The sequence below is a fragment of the Alexandromys fortis genome, unplaced genomic scaffold (genome assembly GCF_014885135.2).
Source record: "Alexandromys fortis isolate MF-2015 unplaced genomic scaffold, M_Fortis_MF-2015_v1.1 scaffold_27, whole genome shotgun sequence".
NCBI classification, from domain to species: domain Eukaryota; kingdom Metazoa; phylum Chordata; class Mammalia; order Rodentia; family Cricetidae; genus Alexandromys; species Alexandromys fortis.
In genome coordinates this window covers 15,239,755-15,245,445 of record NW_026067952.1, presented here as the reverse complement: position 1 = coordinate 15,245,445, position 5,691 = coordinate 15,239,755, and positions in this window count along the sequence as shown.

Genomic DNA, 5,691 nt, shown 5'->3' with positions numbered 1-5,691 from the left:
GGGCAGGGCGTGGGCGTGGAGGACGGGGCGGGGCGTGGAGGGAGGGCGGGGCTGAGTACTGGACCGTGCAAGGAGAGGTGGGCGGGACAGCAACAGGGGCGGGGCAAGGAGTGATGTGGATGGGCGTGGCGTAAAGTGACGTGAGATGGAGCCTGAGAGGTTGAGGCTCCTTGAGGCGCGAGGGGGCGGAGCTGAGTGAGGCTTGTGACTGTAGGAGGTGGAAAGGGCGGGGCGTGAGAGGAAAAAGGCTGGAGGGGGCGGGGCGTGAGGGGGCTGGGTTTAGGGGGCGGGGCGTGAGGGGGTTGGGTTTAGGGGGCGAGGCGTGAGGGACGTAGGTGTAGGGCGTGAGGGGAAAAGGTGGGGGGCGGGGCGTGAGAGGGAAAAATTCTGGAGGGGGCGGGGCGCGAGGGGGCGCGTTGTGTAGGGGCGGGGCGTGCGGGGAAAGGCTGGAGGGGGCGGGGCTTGGGAGGGCTCGGTGTGGAGGGGTAGTGGTGTGAGGAGGCGGGGCGTGAGATAACGGAGAATGGAGTAAGAGAGGTGGAGACTGCAGGGATAGGTCAAGAAATGCTAAGAGTCTACAGGGTCGCTGGAAGGCTGAGCGGAGGCGTCAGGAGTGGGCATCCGATCTAGCCCACCTGCCCAGGATCTGTGAGTTCGTGGCCAGCCTGATCTGCATTAGCTCCAGTACAACCAGGACTACATGCAGATACTGTCTCAAAAAACAACAAACAAACAAAAAACAACCAGATCTCTCAAAAGTCCAAGTGTAGATAGAGCAGAGACAGGTTTGGGGCCCTATGGCCTTACTGAGAAAGGTAAGATCTCTCTGAACTTCCTTAGACTGTGGACTCATTGCTTCCACTCACAAGCTCGTGCTGCAGGGCTCTCTCTAGAGAAGACCACTCAAACACGATCTATGAGCCAATTCAAAATCTTTATTCCAGCCTGTTAGTGGCTGCACCTCGGTATTCGGGACCCAAGGGCAGCCCCAATCCTTTCCGGGGTCCATATTTAAGCAAGGAAACTACATTCTGGCTTGAAAGTCCTTAAGGTTCCCTTCCTGCACCTGCAAGCAGACAGTTTCCAAAACTAAAATATGTGATTAGCAAAAATAGTGAGGTCAGGCTGACCATCGCAAAGAGACCACATCTTTGATTTGTTTTTCTTCCCGGAATTGTTTTTCTTAAGATGTCTCTTACAGTTAGTTATTGGCACTCTACTCAGCAAGACCAAGGCCATCTGAGGTAACAAAATGGAGTCAGCATAGTCAACTTGCCACTCCTGTCACACTCGAGGTCCCTGCAGAAAGTGACATCATCCTTTTGATTCTCAGTTTTTCTCATCTGTAAGATGGAAAAGTACCTACACCAAACAATATTGCAAAACAAAATTGGGATGATGTATGTAAAGGATCCACAGTCATAAGTGCTTAATGCACACTGGCGATTATTACTATTATAATCTAAAGGGTCATTCACATTGACCCACCCTCTCCCCAATTTTGTTGGCAGTAAACATTTTTCAGCCTGAATTATAACTTTTAATAGCTAAAGCCAGTTGCTTGAATCCGAAGAAAATCATGTCGGAACATAATGATCTAAGGCTAATTTAATTTTCTTGAGCTTCATAATAAGTATCAACAATATATCTTGAAACAATGATATCCAGTATGAGGTTATAAATGCAGCCCAGGCTCCTTCCTGGAGGAGCAGGCTATCCCATTTATAAACAACCACACAGAAGTTAAAGTTTTCCTTTTTGTGAAATGAGGCAATCTGTAAGAGAGGAAACAAAACTCGTCTAAGGTCACGTCATTCGGAATGGTACAAACAGAACCCATGTAAAAATGAAACAAATAGAGTTAAGAGTTAAATGTCTGTAACTCCAGTGCTCCTACACGGAAGTGGAAGGTGGAGACAGGTAAATTTACCCAAAGCTCTCAGACCAGCTATCATGAAAAACAGCAAACCCTGTCTCATAAAAGGTGGAAGGTGAGGACTCACTCCTGGAACTGTCCTTTGGTCTTCAAACACTTGTCATGGCAGGAACATGCCCATATAGTCACTTGCAGGACTATGCATATAAAATGTGCATGTACGCACACAACAGAAACCGTTTGGTAATGCACCCTGTACAGCCATTGGTGCAGTATATGTTTTTCCTCTTTTCTAACTAAAACAAGAAACCCCCAAATGCACAGACTTATTTTTTTTTTTGAGCACAGGCATGTAGCAATACTATAAGCAGCTAGTAGGAGTGTTTGTTGTATGATCTCATTGTAGCAGGTCACATCTTATGTGGAGTATCTGCCATGGCAATATCCAATGCCTACAGAGATGTCCTGCAGAGCACAGCGAACTAGTAATTCATTAAGAGAAGCAGATACCTTCCAATTCAAAAATGATGATCACATTATTACTCATTTAATAATCTAATTAATTTAAAGAAAGGCCTGGCATGGTGGAGCAGCATCCCAGCACTTGGGAGACAGAGGCAGGCAGACATTTGCGAGTTCAAGGCCAGACTGAGCTACATAGAGAGTTCAGGACATCCAGGGCTACATAGAGAGACCCCCCATCTCAAAAAGAAAATAAATTAATTAATTAAATAAAATGGATTGAGTATGATCCCATCACCCAGGAGGCGGAGGGAAGTGGGTCTTTGTTAGTATGGGGTCAGTCTGACCTACACAGTGAGTTTGTATCAATGAGGACCGCATAGTGATACTGTCTCAAAAAAGGGGGTGAATCATAAATGTACCAAGAAAGATTTAAGCTTTTCTGTTTCTTGTCATGAAATGCTGGCATGAATGAAGAAATAGACAGCTCATAATATACCACCACAATGGGGACATCAACAATAAGCTGGCTAATGTGCTGTCAGCTCAGAGAATATTTAGATCGTCACCATACAGTGAGACTTAAGAGTTCCAATATGAAAGAAGCTTAGCAATTTCCCTGAATTTACAACAATCCTAGGGATTTCCATGTCATCAAGCTTTGCAACATGGAAGTGTTAAATTATCCACACATAAAAAGTTACCCTTGTAGGACAGAATTATTTCCCCAGGCTCTTTATAGGATATAATACAACAAAAGCATGATTAATCAGCAAAAAAGTAGAGAAAAAATGAATACAGAGCCATATCATCCAGTTGATTATTAAAAGTCTGTGCTGCCTTTTCAATGTCATGACAAAAGGCTTGAGACGATCAACTTAAAAAGAAAGTTTTGCTTTGGCTCGCAGTTTTATTCTGTGTTGCTGTGGCACACAGGTGAGGTAGACAGGCAGAAACCGGAGTGGTGCAGTCTCAGGTCCAGGAACAGCCAGAGGCAAGGGACAGTTTTCCAGTGAGCCTGCAGAGGGATTTACCCTGGCCAGCACTTTGATCTTGGGTTAGGAAAACTGGCTTTTACTCAGTGAAAGGCCTGAACCTTGGGCTGTGGAGGGGAAACAGGACAGAGGAGAGAGGGCGGAAGTGCCACCCAGGAACTAGGGCTTGAGATGGCTGAGCTCAGGAAGGGCGAGTGTGGTTGGGGATCCCAGCTTCGGCTCTCAGCATTGTCATCCTAGAGTTCTGTTTACAATTGCCAAAGACCACTTTGCCCCAGGTGCTAGTAGAAGGAAGGGACAGGAGCCAGGCTTTCCTGACAGCCCGGCCTCCTCTGTCCCTCTCCACAGAGATGGATAAGAGCCTCAGAAGCGTGACAAAGAGCTCTGTTTAGACAGGACGTGAGGCTGAGACTCAGTGTCGCCCTTCAGTTCCTTCACCCATGAAATGAGGCTGTAAAACCACTCTTGCAGAGACGGCGATTGGGTTCTGCTCAGTGAGATCTTTACACATTCCGGTGCTGTCCATGGGACCTGAGGTTAGAGTGGATGACATCCCAATTATGGACTAAGGGAACTCAATCCTATGCTGTGAGGAAACCCAGGCCATGTGAGTGTCATGTGCAACAGCTTCAGATAAGGCCCCAGGATATAGCCAGTGTTACCTGCTAAACTTATGAATGAATCTGCCTTTGAAATGTGTGGAGCTGACAGCTTTTCTGACTGCAACCCCATGAGAAACCCAAAGGGAGATCCACTTGGGCAGAGTCCAGGCAACTCCCGGACTCAGGTGAGATGGTTTACACCAGTCAACAGTGACTGTGCATAAGACGATTGTTGTCGTTTGACGTTTGGGGCAGTTTGTACACACTGATACATGCTCGGTCACGTGTCAGGCATGAATGCAAGACCTGGATCCAACCTGATCATTTAGCATCAGCCTAGCATGGGCCCTGTTTTGCTGTCTCAAGCACTCTGAGTTTCACGTGTTGACCCCATGTCCTTCCTGCACCTGAGTGGTTAGCATCAGACCAGACCAATGCAGCTGTTTGCCAGCTCTGTTCCCGCCTCTCCCTCAGTGGACAAAGGCCTTGGCTTTTCCTTTCGAAAAGCATGATCTTTGTGCTCCCCCTGGTGCTCACTGGCAGTCCTGGGTGGATTCAATATCCCAGCTGGATATTGTTTCCAGCACCTGGATGCAATCTCCGTTTGTTCTGGCCTAGCATCAGAACTGAAACTGGTTCTAGGTGGAGATTCCTGGGGCAGGGAAAAATCTCTCTCGTAGAGGAGCAGCTGCAGGACTGTGGGTCTACTTCTAAGGATAACATGGAAGTGGGGGTTGGCGGGGTGTTTAGGTCTGTGGGTCAGCTGTGGGAAGCTGAAAGAGGCAGAGGGTAGTAGTGGTGTCACTAAGACCACGGTCCTTTCTCCTTGCATGGCCAAGCAAGTGTGTCTTTTGATGATGGTTGTTAACAAGCTTGTCCATTTGTCATTGTTGCAGTTTCACAAGTTAGTATGCACCCCACAGCAAGAAGAACAAGTTGTCAATTATTAGTCTTTCCAGGGCGGAGTGCTGTGTGAAGCGTACTGTGTGAATGTCCCCACTTCATCTACAGTAACAAATAAGAAGTACTATTATGATAACCTTATCATACATGGGGGATAAGGTGAATGAGGCTCAAAGAGCCTAGGCCAACTCATGTAAGAGCAAGGTGTAAAATATGAGAGACTGCAGAGATGATTCTGTCCATAAAGCACTTGCTGCACAGCATGAGAGCCTGAGTTCTGATCCCAAGCATCAGTGTAAAAGCTAGGAGAGGAGCTGGTGAGATGTCTCAGTGGTTAAGGATGTTTGCTTGCTATTCCAGAAGACCCAAGTTTGCTTCCCAGCACCCAGGTCAAGCACCTAACAGCTACCTGTGGCTCCAGCTTTAGGGCATTGTTGTATAACAGTTTTCCTCTGAGATTATTAAAACTTTCCATCCTGCAGGAAGCTCCATAAACAGGAAGGTAAACAATGCAAAATAGCTTCAGGATGTCCCTGAAACTAACCAGATTCACTAGTCCCCTTCCTGTAAGAGTAAAAAGTAAAAGCTGAGAATGTCCCTGAGACAGAAGGAAACTGAGCTGCAAAGTCTCTGACACCAGATCAGCTTCTTGGAAAAGCAGAAACCAGTTGAGCTTCCTGGAAGAGGTTTAGACCATGACAGCTGGAAAAGACATGATCCAATCTGATGACCTGACTACAGGCTGTGCAGTGGGCTCCAGGTTCCCAGCTTTGTAAGCTGTCACCCATGCTGGAGTGGGTTTCAGTGATGCAGTTTTCTTTGAGTCATTTCTGCTCCTGTAAGTAACTCCAAT